This window comes from Panthera onca, chromosome A3, assembly GCF_046562875.1.
Source record: "Panthera onca isolate mPanOnc1 chromosome A3, mPanOnc1 haplotype 2, whole genome shotgun sequence".
In the NCBI taxonomy this organism is placed as follows: Eukaryota; Metazoa; Chordata; class Mammalia; order Carnivora; family Felidae; genus Panthera; species Panthera onca.
Genome location: NC_138341.1, coordinates 86,403,268 through 86,426,225, shown reverse-complemented (window position 1 = coordinate 86,426,225; position 22,958 = coordinate 86,403,268). Strand labels below are relative to the sequence as shown.

General features: G+C 44.8%; 1 protein-coding gene across 3 annotated transcripts in view; it reads left to right on the top strand.

Annotated features, from left to right (window-relative positions):
• Nucleotides 1-1,656: 1,656 nt before the first annotated feature.
• ST6GAL2 (ST6 beta-galactoside alpha-2,6-sialyltransferase 2) overlaps nucleotides 1,657-22,958 on the top strand; it is an 85,134-nt gene continuing 63,832 nt past the window's right edge. Inside the window, exon 1 of one of the 3 annotated variants that reach the window (XM_060610107.3) lies at nucleotides 1,657-1,831. The gene's annotated coding sequence lies outside the window, so the exon portion shown is untranslated. Of the gene's footprint in view, nucleotides 1,832-1,918; nucleotides 2,215-2,365; nucleotides 2,881-22,958 lie in introns of those variants that run through there. The other 2 variants (XM_060610102.3, XM_060610092.3) reach the window with 2 other exon arrangements.

Sequence of the window (22,958 nt, the reverse complement as noted above, 5' to 3'; positions counted from 1 at the left end):
AAGTTAATTGTTATTGGGCCACTCTTTTTTTTTTTTAAGTTTATTTATTTTGAGAGAGAGAGAGAGACAGACAGAGAGCAGTGGAGGGGCAAAGAAAGGAGAGAGAGAATCCCAAGCAAGCTTCATGCTGTCAGCACAGAGCCCAAAGCAGTGGAAGCAACCTCCTTCCCCTGAACAGTGAGATCGTGACCGGAGCTGAAATCAAGAGTCGGAGGCTTAACCACCTGAGCCACCCAGGAGCCCCCATGACTACTCTTATTTAACTTCTCATTAAGACTTCTTTAAGGTAGTCAACATCAACTTTTGCAGCAAGAATGCAAAGAAATGGAAGTGTAAAAAATACAAATACACCACAAGAAGTGTATAAAAATTATTCCTTTACTTCACCAAAGTATTTAACACTATTGTTTATGAATTACTACTATTAAGTATCAGATTCCAGGCACTAGGGGAGACACTTTCAACACGTAATCTCTACTTCTTACAACAAACTTGAAGGTAGGCACTATTATATGTGTTAGACAAAGGAGAAAACAAGACAGTGACTGGCTCAAGGCCTCTCAGCTGATAAGGATTAGATTTTTCTGCATTATTTTCCTTCCCCCACCAGCCAATGGCCTCTATCATGTCTCTCTTGTTTTAAAAGTTACTTTTAGCCACACTATAATATTTCACATTTGTGAAACAGAGTCGTTGTTGCTGTTAAATCCGTGTGACACATTACTGCTTCGTGCAGTTCTGCAGAATTCCAAGTGTCAGAAACCATTAACGTAACTGGGGAAATACTGAGTAAGCTTTTTCGGCCCACGCTTTTGATTGAGTGCAACGCATTTTGCCCAGTCAGTTTTAGTCGAACCCTCGTGATGTTTTACATTTCTGCAAGCCTTTTGAGGGTAGGAAAGAGATATTATTCTCCTTAACAGGTCTACTGTTGAACCCAGTCCCCAGCCCACAGTAGCCACTCGGTAACACTGACTGAATTGGGTATCCAGGTAATTGTTTTACTCTAAAAAGCCTCAGTTAAACGAACGTACACGCAAATTTTAAAATGATATATTTAGTGAGGGATTTGTGTCTCCAAAATGTGAGCCCCTGCAGGGCCCTGGGATGGAGAGGACAGTGGGCAACCTGTCCCTCTGAGGTGGATGGGCGCTATCTGGTAATATCATCCGACTCAACCTAACTCCAGCTGGAGGCTCCCCCACACCGGTACAGCTCACGGTCAGCGTGAGGACCCCCGGGGAAAGACGGAGGCCCAAAGCCACACGCACGCACGCTGCGAGCCACGTTGAAGTTCAAAGGAGCGTGTTTAACCAGCAAACAAAGGGCGGCGCGGTCTCTGGTCCCGGGACCAGCTGCGGCCTCCCGGGAGGGGCAGGAGGGCCGCGGTGACAAATGGACATTCCGCACGCGAGCAGACGGACACCTGATCTGAGGCTCCCGGCGGCCCCACCCACCGCCTCCAGCTGCCTGGCCCACAGTCGCCGCCCGCTTCCTCGGCGGGTTCTCCACGCGCCCAGCTAGCAGCCTCTGGCGCCACCGTCCCGAGAACTTTCCAATCCTCTCGGGGCTAGGGGCGGGCGGTGGGGAGGAGGCGGCTAGGTGGGGGCCTCGACGAAATTCCTTCCCGGGACTTGGCGGGCGGCCCTTCGCAAGTGGAAAGTGGCTCGTCCCCAAGTCCAACCCCGACCCTAGGGCGCCCCGGAGAAGCTCCCCGGAGCGAGGAGCCGGCGGCCGCGCGGGCGGAACAAAGGGAGTCAGCGGGCCGGGGAGGATGCTGCGCTCCCCCGCGCCCCACCCGGCCGGCTCTCGGGCGCTGCCTCCTGCGCAGGTAGCCCGGCCTGCGGCGCGGCGGGAAGGTGTGTTCAAGCCGGGAACACAAAGACTCACTTCCGCGGGGCCACTCGCAGCCCGTTCACATTCCTGCATCCCTGACGCCTGCGGGACCTGCGTGCCCGCCGGGCGCCCAGCGCGGTGCGGGTGCAAGTAACCCTCGGAGGAACTAGGGCTGGCTGCAGGCGGTGGCCGGGGAGAGGCATGCCTTTTTAGGCAGCCGCGCCGCCCGCACCGCCCCACGCAGCCCAAGTCTGCAGTCGCTCCTTTGCCAGAGGCAGGGCTCGGCGCGCAGCCGGGGAGGGTCCCGCCGTGCACCCCGCCTGGCGGGCCAGGGGCGCGGGGAGCGGACGGTGCAACTTCCCGGCGCCCGGCCGCTAGGTGAGCCGAGGCCGGGAAGGGGGAGGACGGGGGGACGGGCGGAGGGAGCGGGGGAGGGCCCTGGGCGGGCGGGGGGGACGCGCGGAGCTCGGGGGCGGGGCGCGGCGCAAGCTCTGCGCGGGGGCCGGGAGCCTCCGCCTAGCCCCGGGGCTCGGGGCCGCGGTCCCTCCCGCCGTCCGCGCCGCCGCCGCCGCCGCCGCGCTGCCGGGAACAATGAGGCGCGCGGCGCGGGGCTAAGCGCAGCGCCGCGCCGGCCCGAGCCCGATCACCCGCCGCGCCCGCAGCTGCCGCCCGCCTCCGAGCAGCTCTGGCCCGGGGGAGGTGATCCCGCAGGCCGCCCGGGACGCGAGCGCGGGTCGCTCGGGGCTCCCGAGGTGGCGCGGGGAGGCTGCGCGGCGGAGGCGGGGGCGGCCACCGGCAGCAGGATCTGAGCCGCGCGCTCGGCGTTCGCAGTCCCCAAGTTCCGCGGCGCGCGTCGGGCGCCCCCGGCCCCGGGTCCCGGCTCCCGCGGGCGGCCGTGTGAGTGTGGGAGCGCGTGGCGCGCGCGCCCGAGCGGCTGCCGGAGAATAAAATGTGACACGCACGTCTCCGTCTCCAGCGCCGCGCGGACGGGGGAGCGCGGAGCACCGCGGGGTCGGACGGTGCGAGGCGCGGCGTCCGGAGAAGGTTGGTAGGGGAGGGCGCGGGGCTCGGGCGGTGGGGCGACGTCTGCCTTCGGGTCGCCGCAGCCTGTGCGCTGCTCGGCACGGAGTTAGACTCGGTGGCCGGGAGCCAGACCTGTGTAGGGGGGTGAGGGGACGCTGAGGGTTTTGGGGGAGAAGCAGGACATTCTTCGAGAGGGTGAGTGAACCGGCGGGCTTGAGCTTTGGGGACGGGCAGACACGGCTGTGCTCCTGCGGTTCAATCAATAAAACGGCGATCTTTTATTTTATTTAATTTGGCTCTGGGAGGAAATCGAGATTTTTAATTGCCTTTCTTGACCCCACCCCCATGCAAGACTGCGCTTCTTAAGGCTTAAAGTGTGTTCTATTGGTTTCTAGTTTGCTGTAGGTATAATGTTTAGGGACAGAAGGGATCCTTAGAATCCCAAATACCCGGGTGTTAATTCTTACGCGCTTGCTGGGGGAAAACTCTTGCTTTTAAGTTGTTACACTTTTCACCGTGTAGGGAGAAGATATTTGATGAATTCTTTTGAGTAAGCAACGTTAACACCCGTCTCTTTCGGATGTGACGGTGCTGCTGGGGCGGGGAGTGAAGTTCAACTTGTGGCTCGCAGCGAGTGATGCCTTCCAAAGCGAGCTGAATAGCTGTGTTTGGAGAAGCCCTGCTTTCCAGGAATTTAAATGAGACTTTTTGTGGTTGCCTTCCAGGTCTCTCCTCCTAGTACCATATTTGTTTTGTCAGGCTGAACTTTCAAAGCTGTTTTATAATCCGAGAAGCACTTTGGGAGAAAAGTAATGCTTGGCTGGTTTTTTGTGAACTTATTTTTGCAGGGTCATATTGAAAATTGGAGGAGACGCAAACCATATTTGGTAGCAATCTTTGTTTTCTGTACCGTTTGCGTTCTAACAGCGAAGGGGCTTGCTGATCTCCCACGGGGACTGGCTGCTTGGGTGAGGGTATTGTTGGAGCGCCTGCAACACATTGTGAGCGAAGTGCTTTGTACGTATTTAAAAAGCTTCATGCGGGTTACTTGATATTTACAGTTTTTTTTTTCTTTTTGAAATTTTGCTCAACATATTTTTGCCATTTTGAAATAATTGTGACTAACGACGAATTTCAAAACCTGAAATGCTGTGTGTGATCCCGTTGTTGCAAACTTAGGGCTAACACTTCCTTTAAATGGCCTTGAACTTATTTTTACCCACTTTCCTCCTCCATTATTTTTCTGAACTTGACCGCCAGACTTTTGCAACCCTCCAGGGTTTGCATTTCCTACTAAAGGTTTAGAAAAGCTGATGACAATGGTGAATGAATATTATGATGAAAATGGAGAACAACCTAAAATAGGGCAGTCGCCTTGAATTTTACAGCCACAGTGAAAAATGGGGGCACTCAAACATGTTGGAATTCTTGATCCAGTTTTTATTGTGATTGATATGAATTTTAGCTTTTTACCTTTTTGTAAAATGCAGCTGACGCTTAGTTTTGAGGTAAGTCTCTTGACGAACGTGTAGTAGGAGCCTCAGCTCTTTGTGGAATTCTGAGCCCCAGAGTTCAGACAGAAGGTAGAGACTGTTGGAGAGTGTTCAGAGCAGAGACCAGCATTTGGGGGGTTGCTTATGTTGTGCACGCCATCTAGGAAGTAAAGATAAAGTGAGGATATGCAGGCAGGAGGATTCAAGCCTGAGATAACTTAATGTTTCAAAATATGTGAATAGATTTATTAGGCAGGGAAGGGGAGTCAATCAACTAGGCTCAGTTTCTGATGAGGACACGTAAGAAGGGGGTGGACAATTAAGTTGGTGTCGGGAAGGATTTCTGGTCAGCCAGTGAGATAGGTTAAATAGCGAAGGGGTTGCTGAGAAATTCCTCTAGGTGCTTGTTTCTCTAGAGCTTTTTTTCCCCTGAGATTTCTCTTTCTGAGATGATTTACCTGTGTGAGTCTCTATCTATTGCTTATACTAACTGCAATTGTGTACTGTGGGTCCAGAATGTATCCAAGCATTTGCCAAGCGCTTAAATCTTCCCTAAAATGACAAACTAATTCTCAGTTTCCTGCATCTGCTGCTTAGATAGATACACGATGGTTTGCATTCCAAAAAACTTAGAAATATTTGCCCTTTGAGAAACTTAGTTGATTTTCAGATTTCATGCCTCATTCCTGATACTTTTGAATAAAAATATCTTATGTGTTGATAATAGGGACAGTCTTTTAAATATTCACCTTCTCTTTCATTGTAATGTGTTTTACCCACCTGGGTCTTCTGTTATATGATCTTAAATTTTAATTGCTTAGATTAAATGAAATACTTAATTTGACTTGTTTACATGTCTAAGCAAAAAATAGTGCCCTCATGCTAGGTGTATGTTAAGTTTTAAGTTTTTGAGCCTCCTCAAAAAAGAACTATGGGATGAAGTTCACAACTGACAGAGAAATAATTACATAGAATCAGATGCTAATTTTGGAATCCAGAAAGTGCAGGTGTACATTTACATAGCAATTTTCAGTATTCTCAACAGGTTGAGGTCAAGGGCAAGAACTGAGTGTGCTCTAGAAGTTGCCCAGCTGCTTGCTGTTAGTGGATAAACTTCACACTTTCTGTTTAGCATTATCTGTCATTTTTCTGAAAGCGCTCCTTCCTACTTTGGAGAGATTCGTTTGGAAGCATTATTTAGTACACAGAGCACAGACAGAAGAATCAGGGGGGGGGGGAAAAAGAAGCATCAGAGAAATATGGATTTATTATGCCCCTTATCAAATCCCATCCTGATCCGAAATTCCATGCCCCCCCCACCCCCCGGGATGGATGGGGAACAGTTGTAATGCTTGGAACCCACCCAAGCTGTGGGTGAAATAGCGGCCGTGCGTTTAAAGGATGTGATATATGAACTGGCACTCCTGAGGCTTTGTCCTTATCAGTGGTTTGGTCCAGCACTAGCATGGGTCCTAGACCTGCTGCTTTGGTAAAAACAGGGTACCAGCAGCTGCTTGGCCAGTGTCTTCACTTGGCCACTTGCAGGTTCTTCTTGGCCATCCCACTGTGCCAAGACCCTTCTGATTTGGGGAAGAATTGCTCTCTGGATGGAAGTGGCATCAGAGAAATACTACCCACTCTCTCAGGGATTTTGGTCTGCACAGACGTGCTCTGTGCCCCCTTCCAGGTTCTGCTGCCCCCTGTGGTCTTCTCTAGGAAAAAATTCTGAATTCCAGGCAGACATCAGCTCTAACAAGCTAGAAGGGTGTGAGGGTTGGGTTTGCAGTTTGCACTGGACTTTCTCAGTGAAGAAGCCTCAAAGGAAATTCTTGGCCGGCGCCCTCAAACCTGAGTCCTCGGGAGTGCTGTCCCTGCACCACAGGTCACTGGAGCAAGTCTGAGCCTTCCCAGGGCCTGGTTTCCAGGGCTGGGAAATGGAGGCTTAGCTTAAATCCTCTCCAAGGTGTCTCCTCATGCTGAGATTCCGTGAAACTGAGAATTGTATATTCTGACATACTTAAAAGTGAATTCCCATGCTCAGAGGAGAATTCACCTTTAGTTACTGTGCTTCATATCCCTTCAAACACCATGTAGCCCAGGAGGGAGTAGTAACTCAAAGAATAATAACAGCAATTGCTTCAGACTTATTATGGATTATACCCTGCCACCTGCTCTGCATAGGTTATCCCAGTATACCTTAGCCACAACCCTGGGGTGTATTGTTATCCCCATTTCATAGGTGAGGAGACTGAGCCTCGGAAAGATGAAGGGCCTTCCTCAAAAGTCCCACAGTGAGAAAGCAGCCCTGGGTTTGTGTGTTCCAAAGTCCATGCTGTTGAGACTATGCTCAGACTCTGTGGAGGAAAAGGCATGATTCCTCTCGTGGTCTCTATGTTGGGGTCAGACAAGGGCTGTGACCTTGAGCTTGCTTGTCTCAAACCATGGCTGAGCTTGCTGGATCAGAAAGATTTTTATAACAGGATGGAAGGGGCTGGTGGGGCACTCATTAGACAAAGCCAGCAGATTCACTGGAACCTGGAAGCAGAAAAAGGCAGGAAATGCAACCTAAAAATGACCCCTGCAGTTGAGAATATCCCAGGCAGTCAGTATTCTAATGAAAATCAGGCTCATATGAAGGGTTTCTCATCAAGTGAAATTTCCAAGGAAAAATTTAAGCAAAGACTTGAGAAAATGATCCCTACTCTCTAAGTTATTGGGTCAGTGAGGAGAGGAAGCTCAGAAAGTAGTCTCTTGGGACATTGAGAAATATATTGGCTAAAGCATGAGAGAAGACACTGTAAAGAAAAATCCTGCGATATCTTGATTATAACCTTCTGCTTTCAGAAGTTTATAATTCACACGTTATGTTCTGCTCTTGGCTGCTCCTAGTCTTTGAGCCCGAGAGGGAAACGCATTATTAAATTTAAAACAATTGGTTTTCCATGTTCAAATTATACAAATTTTTCAAGTAGAAGTTCTTGCATCTTGGTAATTGTGGTTTCTAAAATGACTTAGCTTTAAATTAAATTTGGAAGAGGGTAAATCTCTTAGATAATCCGGTAGCTTTCATTATTCAGAAAGAAATTTGAAAAGTAGCTTCCTTGAAAGTGTAGCAATGATTTTTTTTTTCTGAAAGATAAGTATATTACTAGGTGCTTAAAACCTGTCTTTGTACCTCTGACCACAAACAGGTAGAAAAGGTACTGGTAAGATTGGCATATTTTCTGAATGATACAGTTAACCCAGTCATGCTGTGGAACTGTAAGTGCGTGACTGAATGAATGGATTTGGGTTTACTGTGAGAAGAGGGATCTTGCTCTGTAAATTCTATTTTAAAACTAGTAAAACTATATCCCGCATACAGAAAAGAGGACTTCCTTCCTCCCTCCCTTCCTTCCTCCCTCCCTTCTTTCCTTCCTTCCTTCCTTCCTTCCTTCCTTCCTTCCTTCCTTCCCACTGTCATTAAAAAGAACATGCCTGGGAGGCTCATTCGGTTACATATCCAACTCTTGGTTTGGGCTCAGGACATGATCTCAGGGTTTGTGAGTTCAAGCCCTGTGTCAGGCTGTGTGCTGACAACATGGAGCCTGCTTGGGATTCTCTTTCTCTCTCCCTCTCTCTCTGCCCTTTGCCTTTGCTCTCTCTCTCTCCAAAAATAAATAAACTTAAAAAAATAAGTAAAAAATAAAAATATAACAAGAACACGCGCACACACACGTGCACAGACATGTGTGCACACATAAACTTGCAAATACAGGGGGACTGCATCCCTGCATTAATATGGTTTACCATTAGTAATTTGGAGTGGGAACCTGAATTCGGATACTTATGCATGAATTGTTGGGATTCACAACTGTTGAGTGAGAAAATCAGGACCTAGAGCCTTGGCCTTCTGACGGAGAGAAGAACATTCTTTTTCCTGTATTACTTCTCTCTGAGAGAATTGCATGTTCCAGATTGCCAGTGGCTTGTGTGAAGATAGAAATGTTTAAGGTCGTTTAAGCTTTACTTGGATTTATTATTAATAGGATAGGTATGGGAAAACACACTTTTACTTCTATGTGTATATGTGTGAGAGTGTGTGTATCTGTAAATATTCTTTAACAACAGTAGCGTCTTCAAGGTCCCTTTGGTGGTTTGCAGAATGTTTTTGACTGTTGACGTTCACGAGGGAGGCCTCTCTGGCAGGGCAGCCTGGAAAACCAATGCTGGGGTCGTATACATTAGTTAGCTACTTGCTGGGTGAAAGAAGTGGAGCCATTTTAGAGGGTTCGGGGTCAACCTGGTGTTGGCCCAATAGTGAGTGTGAGTTAGTCTTTCTCTGATAACCATTTGAAGTTGCCCCGATGTCATCTCATCACTTTAAACTTTAGGTAAAATAATTAAAACAGCAGCAAGCTCAAGTGTTCAAAAAAATTTTTTTGATACCCTCTGGTTCATAAGGTACTTTTTGGAGCAATTAATGAATACCAGGAAGCTGACAAGTGCAACATGGTTTACTTTATATTAGTATTTGTGTATCTGTATGTATGTAATGTATACGTAGGTATTTGATTGACATTTTTCAAAGGGCAGTTTTCCTCCTTACAATAACAGTACAAACAGTATTCCTCTGCCTTATGTTCAAAATTAGTAGCCGGGAGAGTTGAAATAATTAAGTAATTTGTCTGACTAAATACTTGATACTTTATAATAACATTCAGAGAGAGCCATTAAATAGATTGCTTCATTAACTATTTGAGGTGGGAGGGTTTCAGAAACTGACTTGATAGTAACAGGAAAAAGTCTATAATGTGACTTGAAAATAATGCGATTGCTTCCGTAAGTTAAACCCAAACATGTCTCTACTGGCCACACTCTGTAATTTTCACATAATTAAAACATACCATTAATGTATTATAATCATACCCCAGTAATACCCCTCATATTACTGTTTGATACATATGCTGAAAGAGCAGAATTAATTTTTGGTTTGGGGGTTTTCCAGTATTTTCATGACTGGTAGGCATAGTATTAGATGTAAAACCAGAAGTGGGTAAAAGAAAAGCTTTAAATTGCATTAAACAATGTGCTTCACAAAGGAGAGTCAAAAGACTCCTGGAACAAGGAAGCTTTGTTTTTTGTAGATGATATATAAAACCCAATTATAGCATGGAACTCCAGGAGTATAATCACATACATGACGTGCATGTTTTACTGGCAAAACTAAACTCACCTGCCCCAAATCTCCCCCAGTGGGTCCCTGCCTCTCAGTTGCCCAACTTAGATCTATCTTGAATTCATTACACCATATTGAAAATGAATATGAGTTTATAATATACTGAGTGACCCTGCATTATGGCCCACACATTTGGTCTGGGAATGACTGTGGTGCATAGTGGTGACCCTAAATGCTTAGTGTGATTGGTGCAGTGCACAGCCAGGTGCCCGGGCTTGTCGTCCATCAGGTCCGTGCTCAACCTCACCAGTTACAGGTTGGAAGGAGGGCCATTCCTTAGAATCATTCCTTGTTGAACTGAAAGGCATCCACAGAGCAATTAATTCACTTTCCAGGGTACATATTTTCTATGAACCCACATAGTTTTTCTCAAGAAAAAAATTCAAATTCTGTATGTGGGGAAAGGTAGACATAGAACAAAATTATAGGAGGAAGGTCATGTGCCTTTTGTTTGCCATATATATATATATATATATATATAGAGAGAGAGAGAGAGAGAGAGAGAGAGGGAAGAAAACAAGGATTGATGATTGCAGTGAGGTAATTAAATCTTCCCCTTGTTTGTTTTGCATAGTTGCTAAGCAAATCTTTTTTCAAGGTGAAGTCCCTTGGACTGTTCTTTCATCTGTGTGAAATTTCAAAATGAAATTCCTTGGGGCATCTGGGTGGCTCAGTCCATTAAGCGTCTGACTTCAGCTCAGGTTATGATCTCATGGGTTCGAGCCCCGCTTCGGGTTCTGTGTCTTCCTCTCTCCCTGCTCCTCTCCACTCATGCTCTGTCTCTCTCTCAAAAATAAATAAACATTATTATTATTTTTTTTTTTAATGAAGCATCCTTCATTTGGTGCTGACAGTTTGTAGAGAGAGAAAAAGCAGTGACTGAGTCATGGACTGCTTGCATTGGTAGAATGGGAGATACGTGTAGATACATTGGTAGAATGGGAGCTTGGAAGAGTGACATCATTGAACAAAACAGGTCTAGAGCATGTCTTTTCTTCTTTTTTTACTTTTTTTTTTTAAGTTCACAAGACTACAGTTATTTTCTTTTTTTTTTTTTTAATTTTTTTAACGTTTTTTTAATTTATTTTTGAGACAGAGAGAGACAGAGCATGAATGGGGGAGGGTCAGAGAGAGGGAGACACAGAATCTGAAACAGGCTTCAGGCTCTGAGCTGTCAGCACAGAGCCTGAAGCGGGGCTCGAACTCACGGACCGTGAGATCATGACCTGAGCCGAAGTCGGCCGCTTAACCGACTGAGCCACCCAGGCGCCCCACTACTACAGTTATTTTCATGTGACATTCTTCTTGTCAGCTACCTGTATGCCCAAGAAGCAGATGACATTAACCTCAAATACAAAAGACAGAGGTGGAGCAGTGCCCCTAAACCACCTTCTGGGGTCTCAGGAAGATACAGAGAATCCAGCTTAGCTATCCCTTGAAGATCAAATAGGCCATCAGAGATTTGCTAAAACATTCAGGGTTGTCAGACACTAATCAGTATGAAACTGGAAATGGATGGCATCAGATGCAGTCTGGGGGGAGAAATGAAGTACATAGAAACCTGTACCCCATATCCCCACTTGCCCCTTGTTTTTTCCTCCAGAGACTTCAGAGCTTTTATTTTCTTCCTCCCCCTCGAAATGTGTCTGTGTGTGTCATGTGCTTCTTGTGTCCGTGGGACGTGGGAGGGAAGCTGTATCACATCCCCACAGTTTAGTTTTTTCTGGATTTTGGGCAACTGCCTTACCTGTCTTGTTTTCTTCAGCTGTGTTCCTAACCAGAGAAGTGTTGCATAGAAAAGGTAATTATTAAATCTTTAGCCAGTGCCAACTGTGCACAGATCATAAGTGAAAAGTTTGATGGATTTTCATAAACCAGATACACCCATATAACCAGCTAGATCAAGAATGAGATATTACCAGGACACCTGGGTGGCTCAGTCCTTTTAGTATCCAACTCTTGGTTTGGGCTCAGGTCATGATCTCATGGTTCATGAGATTGAGCTCTATGCTGATGGCATGGAGTCTGCTTGGGATTCTCTCTCTATGTCTCTCTTTCTCTCTCTGCCTCTCCCTTACATGCACACGCATGCTCTCTCTCTCTTTCTCTCAAATAAATAAACTTAAAAAAAAAAAAAAAAAGAGTAAAATATTGCCAACAATCCCTGAAGCCTGACCCTTCTGGTCACTGTCCAGCAGAAGGTAACCATTATCCTGATTTCTCACAGAACAGAGGAGTTTTGTGTCACCTGCTTGCATTCAGTTTTAAACAAAATGACGTTTTAACAGTATGGTATGTATATTTTTTAGAGTTAAAGCAGCGTTAACCAGCAATGAAATATAGGTTGTGCTGTTAAAGTTGAGAAGTTTGCTCTTGGTTCAGAAACTTCCATGCTGTGCATGGAACAAAAGTGCATTTTGTTATTAACAATTGTAGGTCGTTAGTAACATAAATGTCGCTTAATTTTGCTGTTTCTTGGATGCTACAGATCTTCCTTTCCATTCGCTACACAACAGAATCAAAATATTTTTTAAGTGTATTAAAAGCTAGTAACATTATGTTCTAAATCTTGAAGATATATTTTAATATATTTCCCCTTATTAAAAATAAAACTGGAGCACCTAGGTGGCTCAGCCAGTTAAGCATCTGATTCATGGTTTCGGCTCAGGTCATGATCTCACAGTTAGTGGGTTCAAGCCTTGCATTGGGCTCTGTGCTGATGGTGTGGAGCCTGCTTGAGATTCTCTCTCTCCCTCTCTCTTTGCCCCTCCCCTGCCTAAATAAATAAATAAATAAATAAGCAAACAAACAAACTTAAAAAAATAAAATTGAACATAGGACAGTTCTATGGAAAAAAACTTCAAAATGAAGCTTTCTTTACTAACTGAATTTAGTTTCATTTGGCAACTTTTAGCCTTTGATTTGTGAATTTGGCATACTTTCATACTGTAAGTGGACACTGATAGATGGATAGTTCTATGAGATATTTTACATAATACGACTTTTTTAGATTTTTTAAGGGACTAGCTCAGAAAAATTCAGCAGGACATGGAAGATTAAAATCATATAGATTCTTTAGAGTTTTTGTCTGCCTAGAGATAGTCTACATTGCTATTTGGAAATAAATAAAAATCCATAAACTGAAAAAACTAAAAAAAAAAACCTAAAAACTCAGTTCCAGGTCATCAGTTGCCTGGCCTGTACTTGGTACACTGACCAACTTGAAAAAAGGTTTTCACCGTACCAAAGAAAGTAAAGTTCAAAGGGATATAAAGAAAAGATAGAATGATATCTTAACGTTTACTAGAAAAGAATTAAAAATTGGAAATATGATTTAAAAAAGTAAAAAGGTTAACAGGCAGACTGCTTAATAATAGTCTGATGTACTTGGATTGTATTGTATAAATTCAGGATTTGCCTAAAGTCAAAGAGATTGGCTTAAACCCAAAGCTAGATGCCATTGGAACCCAGTTGGTAGAGAGCAGGGCATTTGGCAGCCGAAGCTCACATGGCATTAAGAGTCTAATGATTTGGTTTCTGTCTCCTAAAGAGGAAGCTGTATCTCTCACCTGCCTCTGAAAATGCTGGCTTTTGTACAGCATGCCCTTGGGCGTGTTCTACTTAAGTGGTTCAGAAATATGTGATTATACTTCATGTGATTGTCCAGAGTTTCTTTCCTGACATTTACTGTTTCTGGAAGGCAAAATGTTTTTTGGGCTTCAGCTTCTATTGTTTATCATATTCTTTACAGAAAAAATGGAGGGAAGCCCTGCTCTATTAGCAGAAGGAGCATTTAAATGAGGAATTCACTTTACAGATGCCTCTGTCCACTCTTGCTCACCTCCCGATCCCCCGTATGTTGTCCATATTGGCAAAGAGTCATCTTTCCAAACCCTAAGCTTGATCATGTGACCTTCTCCTCTCCTTAGTGCCATGCCCTCCCCCACCCCACCCCCCCACCCCATGGCATACAGGACCCAGCCTGGAATTTTTAGAATATCATGTGCTTCTGAATTGGGCCCCAGTTTTGTCTCCTCTTTACTACTTTAAGGGTGTCTCTGACTATATTAGGCTGAGTTTAAGGATGGACCTGCTTCTTCCTCCTGCTGTCTCTTTGTCTCTGTCTCTTTCACACACACACACACACACACACACACACACACACACACACACGATGTGTGGTCCCCTCCTGTGCTATAGCACCATTTGTCTTTGTTGCACCTCCCAGTCTGTATTGTAATTAACCTTTTACTTTTTTTTCTCCCCTGCTTGACTGTAAGGTGCTTGCAGGCAGCCCTGTGAGGCTGTGTCCCCAGCTCCTTAGTACATCTCAAGATACTGAGCTCAGTAGATGGCTTGATCAATGTCAACTGAATGAACGGAGCTGAAAGTATTTCAGATTTGAAAGGACTACTGTCCACTCCATAAACATGACTTCTACAAATGAAGGGGAGAGGGTGACATCCTTTCTGCCTTTTTTTTCAAGGCAAATCCCCACATATATAGCTCCTCCATTTCTAGCCATCCATTTATAAACAGGCTATTCTAAAGACAAGGGACTATGGACTGAATGGACCATTCTGTACATACATTATCTTTAGAGTTGCAGTTAATCACTTTGGAGAAACACATTTACTAGTGATATTAGGAAATCAGAGTTAAACTGTTCAACCTTGTAATCTTTATGCCTCTTGTGAATCTCACCGAGAACACTGGAAATTCACATTTCTTTTCATAAGTGGTAGAAATGTGGCTGGGCGTCTTTGTTCCTCCTTTAACAAAGCATTCCCAAGTAAGGGACACGTGTAATTGGTAAGTGATTAGTAAATAAATTGGGGAGGATCTGCCCAGGGAGGTTTTATAAAAGCACTTTGTCTAGGATTCATAAATGTATCACATCCTAACAATTAGAGCTACATACATTATCAGCACCTGGTGTGATAATAAAGGCTGCTCCAGAGCGAATGGGCTCAGCAGCATTTTGTTGTGGGGTTGCATTTTTTCTGGCTGCCCACAAATCATCTATGAATAGGTATTAAAACTGGGAAAGGTGCTGCTAGCCCGGGGACAGTATGAAATATGAGCTGTCTGTGAGGAATTATAAGTGCAATCCCTTTATCCTGAGATCAGTCCAACCAGGTGCAAGCGGAAAGGTGCACACCTTTAGCTGAAAGCCTGGAGAAGGCACTGTGCTGTGCCTTCTTCCTGTGTGTCTAATGGTGTGGCCTTGACCTCATTCTGCCAGTGTTTCCTGGAGGAGACAGCCCCCAGGGCTGAGGTGCCTTCCCCGACAGGGGGGTCAGTGCGTGTCTGGGGTCACTCATTCCACAAAAATTTATGTGGAATTTAGTGTATTTTCAAAGTATCTTCCCAGATGCACATCCTCTAGAGTGCCAAATGCTGTGCATTTGTCTCCCCACTATTTAAATGAGTTTTGTTTTAAAGTTTGCAGTCTCCCAAAACACTGGGTTAGAGCTAGGGAATGCCTGGGATGAGTTGTTTAATTAAGGGGACACTTTCCCTTACTCTGAACCCATTCTAGAATTAAAATAAAAAATGTTACCCGTGGTTGAAGTTAGGGACCTTTGGCGGTCCCCAGCAGTAAATAGAACATTGCAGGAATTTAACAAAAGCTGGAGGAATTTTAAAAAATGCTTGGAGCGTTTGAATAAACTATTTCCGTGCTCCATTTACATATGCTTAAGATCAAGGAACCACTTGGGAGTAAAGAAAGAAGAACCTAAGTGTGGATTTCCTCTCACCCACAGAAATAGCTTTAAATCGCTTTCATAGTCAAGTTAAGTGGATTTTAATGATTTCATGTGTGCTGGCTATTAGCAGTTGTCATGCTGCTGACTGTGGCACTCAGACAGTTCCTTCTGGTGACCCCTCCTCCGCCGGAGGCTATGGGTACATCTCCACATCATCAGCACAGACTCACATCTGTCCCTGGATTCACACACCAAGCAAAGGAAGCTTTTAAAGTAAGAAAACTACGGGTAGAAGTCAGGGTTAGGCACCAGAGCATCAGGGCATGGCTGTTATTTAAAGTGATGTATTCAAATTTGAATATCTGTTTAAATTATTTCATTTTTCTTAATGACCTTAGATCCCTACACACCCCCAAGCCCTTTTAATTTTCCTTATGAGTCATGCTATGCCAGCTTAATAAGGCTTTCTATGCCAGTGGGTTTCTTGGCGCTTTTTAATTATGTTGTTGTCCCAGACATGGCTTTTGATAACTGGATGTGGTTAAAAGATTCTGTTACTGTGTTTTGGAAATCTGGTGCCAGCCAGAAAGGCCTACCCCTGCGACAAACCAACCCACCAACAATTGTTGAACCTTTCAGGAAACTCAAAATCGTTGGATATTGGAATTCGTCTCAGATGGATTCCAGGCTGTGTGGGGAGGCACCAAATTTGGCCTGTGCTTTTAGTAATGGGTTTGGTGTTTTGCTTATTTATTGGTTTGGTTTTCTTTCCTTTGTTCTACCCCCTCCGCCCCCAAATGCTTTAGACTCCTTGAGAAGATTTACTCTCAGGCAGTAAGCCTCAAATTAAACACAATTTTGTGGCTTCCTAGAAACTAGTGATGAATAATATAGATCTAACAGGAAGTCCTGCATTTACCTTTCATGAATATCTGAAGTAATTCAAAGTTGTAACTTTGAAGGCCCTCTTAGTGAATTACTATTAAACATTCAGTTTGAACAGCAAAAAAATGTATTTTAAAAAAATTTTTTTGGACGTTTATTTTTGAGAGAGGAAGAGAGACAGAGTGCGAGCAGGGGAGGGGCAGACAGAGGGGGAGGCACAGAGTCTGAAATAGGCTCCAGGCTCTGAGCTGTCAGCACAGAGCCTGACATGGGGCTAGAACCCACGAACCGCGAGATCATGACCTGAGCCAAAGTCAGATGCTTAACTGACTGAGCCACCCAGACGCCCCCAAATAATTTATTTATTCTTTTTTTTTTTTTTTTTTTTTTTTTTGGAGGCAAAGCCTTCTCCCAGGAAGACTAGCATCCTGCAGGGTGATGTGAATTATGCCTGCCACCCTCCCTGCCAAGGCAAAGATGGAGATGTGGCCATGCAATGATTGGGAGAATTCCTTGTCCAAACAGTGGCTGAATGCAGGGATCTCCCAGGTGACTGTCTGTACAGAGCTGGCTCTCCCTGTGCTCCCCTCCCTGGCCGTTTTGCGGATGGGCTCCCTAGCAGTCACCACAGACACATCACATCGGCCACACCAGGTGAAGTGGAACGTGGCTCAACACAGAGGGGGTCAGCTCGATTATAGTCTTCACAAATAAATAACTAAAGGATAATCTTTCTCCCAGGCTCAAAGGTCAGGTGCCTTCCGGGATGGGCCCTCTGTTCAGTCCTGCTTTGAATCAGGAAGGGGTGAGGCGCAGGTTTAAGGGGGAGCTGGGACCCCCTTGGAGCTGGGAGAGGGGGCTTCAGCCCCAAATCCCCACATGGCTGGGCATGCAAGTGAGGCCTCAGCTATCAGTCAAATTAATGAGAAAGGCTTAAAAGCAAACAAATCCTTTCTTCCCTCCCCAGGGTTCTTCAGCTTTCTGGAAGGGTCTGACTGACAGCTTTGAAGGCCTTGCTCCTGCCCAGAGAGCTTAAGCGGCCAGAGGGGGCTTCTGTACTGTGTAAACTGTCAGCCTTTCCCCTCCCTGACCTAGAAAACAGGCAGGAAAGGGGTCCCTTGGGCCCCATCTCAGGCAGGCTTCCTAGGACAGGAGCAGTTCCCATTGAGTTCAAAGGGCAGCTGTTGTTTTGGGGCTTCTAGAGGACAAGGTGAAAAGATGAGGCGAAATATGTTTTCTGTTTGCTGAAGGAAATTAACAGAGTTGCCTGGCTTTGGTATTTCCTGGAATATCTGCATGGAAGAGGTAAGCTCTGTATGCAAGGGAAGCTGCCAGAGACCCAGATGGCTTCCCCTCACTCCCTGGCTGCACCTGCCTGAGGGGAGCCCTTGCAGTCCCTGATTCTAGTGAGTCATGACTCCCTCCCTAGGACTTTCTCAGCGTGGCTGGTATCTCCTGGCCTGGCTGTCCTGGACTCCTGGGAATTCTGGTCACCACCCACAGATCTTCGCCACCCTTTGCCACCCCCAGAATTCTTAAATATGGGATCTTCTCTCACCTTCCATAGACAGTTGTTGAATAAAAGAAGCTGCTTTCATGCTGGACACAGCGATCTTACTACTAACTTAGCATGGAATGTGATGGCACTCCTTCCACAAATAACGTATTTAATCATTTTTTTTTTCTATTGCACTTTCTGATTCGTGCTCTTCAGCCATAATAAACAGAAGTGGGAACAGAAATTTGTAGAAGGTACCTTCTGAGATTAGAAATTTCCTTCTTAAAAAGAGGAACACGTAGGCTTGTATTGTCTCTTAAGCTCCCCGGCCCCAACACCGATGGTAGATGGTTGACAGTGTTTTGTCAACCCCCACCTTTCTTCAGTTTCTGGTCTCCCATCTCTTTGGTGTGACACATGATGTCAGGACTTCAGCATTAACAGCAAGCACTATTGAACCACTGCTGGAGGTTTTCAGGACCGTTATCTTTGCTTTGGGACTTGTACACAGATATTTCGTTTATTATGGCAGGTTCTAAAAATTTATGACCTGTGAAAAGTTTATTTTCGGTGTAACTGAGGTCAGAATTGAACATTTAATCCAAAATCCATATGGCACTGAGTCGCACAGTGTATGAAAGCGCTTTGTAAGCCATGGAGGGGCTGCCTGAGGAGAGAGGCCTGGACTCAACAGACCCAGTCTCAGATTCCAGGGCCTCCACTTCGGGGTGATTTGTGTGTGAGTTTTTCTCTTCTCCTTTTATTTCTACATCTTTTAGCATTAAGACTTTCAGAGTAGCTTTAGGATTGCAGCAAAAATTGAGCAGAGCACAGAGATTACCCACAGGCCCCTGCCCTCACAGGTGCACGGCCTCCCCCACCATCAGCACCGCCCCCCCCTCCCCCCAGAGCGGTACATTTGTTACAGCCATTGAACCTATCCTGACACATCACAGTCACCTGGAGTCCGCAGTTCACATTGGGGTGCACTCCTGGGGTTGTACGTGCTGTGGGTTTGGACAAATGTTCACATGTATCCACCACTAGAGTGTCATACAGAGTATTTTCACTGCCTTAAAGATCCTCTGTGCTCAGTCTGTTCACCACTACCTCCTCCCCCCACCACCAGCTCCCACAACCACTGAACTCTTGTTTCTATATTTTGCCTTTTCCAGAATGTCATATAATTGGAATCACAAAGTTCGTGATTGGCTTTTCAGATTGGCTTCTTTCACTTAGTACATTTTAAGATTCCTCCGTGTGTTTTCATGGCTTGACAGCTCGTTTCTTTTTAGTGCCAAATAACTTTCCATTATCTGGTTGCCACAGCTTATTTATCCGTTCATATTTATCCAATGGATTATGTATCCATTTAGCCAGTTGAGGGATATCTTGGTGGCTTCCAGGTTTTGGCACTTGTGAATAAAGCTGCTGTCAACATCCATGTGCAGGTTTTTATGTGGATGTAAGTTTTCAGTTCCTTTTAACATGACTGGAACATGATGCCAGATCATAGGACAAGAGGATGTTTAGCTTTCTGAGAAGCCGACAAAGTGGCTGTACCATTTTCTCATTCCCACCAGCTATGAGTGAGTGCTCCTTTTGGCCCACATCCTTGCTGGTGTCAGTGTTCTGGATTTCAGCTACTCTAGCAGGTATGTAGGGGTATCTCGTGGTTGTTTTAACTTGCATTTCCTTGAGGACTTATGATGTGGAGCATCTTTTCATACACTTACTTGCCATTGGTATATCTTCTTTGACACGTTGTCTGTTAAGGTCTTTAACCCATTTTATAATCATGTTTATTTTCTCACTGTTGAGTTTTAAGAGTTCTTTGTATAATTTTGCTCACAGTTCTTTATCAGGTGTGTCTTTTGCAAGTATTTTCTCCCAGTCTGTAACTGGTCTTCTTACACTCTTGCGATTGTATTTCAGAGAGCAGAGGTTGTTTATTTCAAGGAAGTTCTGCTTATCAACTCATCCTTTTATAGATAGTGCCTTTGGTGTTGTATTTAACAAGTTCTGCCATACTGAAGGTCGTCAAGATTCCCCCCTATATTATCTTTGAGGCATTTTATAGTTTTCTGTTTGGGGTTTAGGTCTGTGGTTTCTTCTACTTGTTCTTAAGTTTCTCCTTTGTAAAATGAGAGTAAATCCTCTGCGTCTTTTTTATGCTTAAGTATCAACCAGCACTCCTATCCCGGGCTCAAGGGTGGTCATTTGTGGCTGATATTAGTAGAACCACAACACAGTAGTCAAAGGCAATGAACTTGGCTACAGGTCTAGCACATTTTTTTGGCCTTTGCCTCATCAGCCCTCATAAAAGTTTTGGGGTTTTGTTTTGGTGGTGGTGGTTTTGCTATTGCATTGCCTTTTTATAGAATACCTTATTCTTTAAAGTGAGTTTTGGCTGATGTGACTTACAACACAATAAATGATTTCGGGGACTTAAAGATGCAGACAGTTCCTAGGGTGGAAATTCCCTGACTTTGAGTTCGCTGTGGGACTCAAGCACACAGAATTTTCATCTGCTGCTTCTCACCCACATTTGGTGTTCAACCAAACACACCCATTTAGCAACCAAATGCTCATTTCAGTCCCTCCCTCCTCCGTCTTAACCAGCCCAGTCCCCGGAAGGATTACACCTGCTGTAAAATGCAGCCTCTGGTTATGAAAGTAATTAAGTATTGGGGAAAATAAGCAGAAAGACTTTGAAGTTACATAAAACTCCTCATTTATTTGTTTTTATTAAGGTTCTTAGAAATGACTTTGCCATCTTCGACTCTAACATTCTACACTTTGCTGAGACTCTTATATGTTCCTGGCTCAGAGTGAATACTTACTCAGTGAATAGAGAAAATACAGCCTTAAATGATCCAGAGAAAACAAGAAGAAAACAAGAAAAGCCAAAGGGAATAAACAATTAGTTGTGTGCTGTCCAGATTGCTAACAGTGGAATAATGACAAAAATGTTCTGAAGCTGGGAGCACTGTTGCTTTTAACCGGAGGCCGACTAAGATGGTGTGAAAGTAGAGGAAGCTCTGCAGTCAGCCTGGGTTTGGATCCTGACTGCCGCTTACAGGCTGCGTGACACCCAGGGCTGGCTGAAGAACTCCATGCACAATGCGAGGGGGCAGGGGGAACCCTTGTTCAAAAAGCAGGGGGGGATAATGCCCTTAACAGCACCCAAACAAAACACGTTTTCCTTCCCTTTCCTTCCTTTTTTTTTTTTTTTTTTTTTTTTTTGCGTGTCATGGTGTTTTTAATGTTCTAAGGAAAGAAAAATTAAAATTTAATTATTAACATCAATTTTACTGGTCATTTTTGTTGTGCAATGCCACTTTTAAATCCGCATGTAGGATCATTTAACTCCTGTGCACAATCACTGAGATTACACAATGTGTACTTCCTGGCGGGCACAGGCTTACATATTTCATTCTTACCAGAACAGTGGAGACATAACTCAAAACTAACTCAGCTCTTTTTATTTCACCTCGTGACACATGCGATTCTACCAACCTCAGCTTTCCCATAAGGAAGGAATTCCAGGCTTTTCTTCCGCATCATTATTTTCAGCATATGTGGACAGTTCATCCAGGGCAATGAGAAAGGACACGATGAGAGCCCTTGGCCTATTGTGTTTCTTAGAACACCATTGCTTCTTTTTGCTTTTGAAGACAGTTCTGGCTCTAACAAAGCATGGCCCCTCGGGGCTGTCAGATCCCCCCACTCAGTCACAGAGGTAACATGCTTACTGTGTCCTCACTTTGAGTCTTGCTAAACTTCCAATGCACCGGATCCACAGGGCGTCAGGCATGCTGTCTGTGAAGGGGCTGGCAAGGAAAGGTGGACACACATACTGCACACACATTATACATGTCTGGTCTCATGGGAATGCTTCATTGTCCCATTGCCCCATTTTCCCATTGGATTTTACTTGGAAAACACAAACTCAAAGGTGAAATTATTAATAACTTTAAGACAGTGGCAGGAGAAAATCAAAGCAAGCATGGTCCTTCTGAATGTGGGGTCCTGTGACACGACACAAGTCACATCCCATGAAGGTGGCCCTGCTGACATCCAATGGATTCTTAACTTCAAGGACCCTCTTTCCTCATCATAAAATTGAGCAATAATATGACCGAACCCATTGGTTGTTTTAAGTTCAAATGAAGCCCTGTTTGTGGTGTATGAAGTACCACACTTGGTACATAGCGTGCCTTTACTTAAAGTTCACTCTTTTCTTTTTTAAAGTTTGTTTGTTTGTTTCTTTGTTTATTTATTTATTTATTTATTTAGAGAGCGTGCATGCACGTGTGACTGGGGGAGGGATACAGAGAGGGAGAGAAAGAATCCCAAGCAAGCTCCACACTGTCAGTGTGGAGCTTGACACGGGGCTCAAACTCGCTAACTGTAAGATCATGACCCGAGCCGTAATCAAGAGTTGGACACTTAACCAACTGAACCACCCAAGCACCCCATATATTCTGAAACCACTTCGGACTACAGGGTGAGTCTTCAAATAAGATGGTTTTGTTGTTGGAAAAACTACCAAATGTGGAGGCAAGCCAGAGTCATGAAATGCAACTTCTAGAATTGAGCAGGGTGGAAAAAAAAAATTATAAGCCACAAATGCATTTTATTATCTCTGTTGAAACAATTCAGTGCCTGTTCAGATGCATAAGCAAATAAAATGTAGTGCCTTGAGGGCTTTGAAGAGCCAACTGGTTTTATAAAAATATGAAACATGGCTTCCAGTTCCACACCTCTTTTTACCTGTGGGCAGCTTGCTTCCTTGTGTCCAGGAGAGTGTCAGATGTCTGACATGGATACTAAAACTCGTTGCATCATGACATAGCATCTAGCAACTGGAAGGGGCCTAAGATAAAAAGCAAAGGCTTAACAAACGTATGTTATGAGGACCTGATGGAAAGAAGAGTGGCAATAAATCAGTTTTATTATTGCCATCATGTTGACTGGGTGCTGGCCGTGAGCTCTGCACTGTAGAAGCTTCCTCCTCTACAGCAAGGGCTTTGCCCGGCAGAGCTAATGCACAGGGAGCACTATCCCCATACTGCACAGACGTGTACTGTTCTTAGCCATATTTCACCCTTGTAGAAACTCGAAGCATATACTTTCTGCATCTGCTTAAAGGGTCCTGCATAAATAAAGCCCCCTATATAGTCTGCAAATCAGAACACCCCAGAATTAATACTCTGTAGTCAGCATTTTCTTGATGAGGTGAGATACAGTGGTGTGCTTAGAGCCGGCCGGTGAATACTCGCTTGGGAATT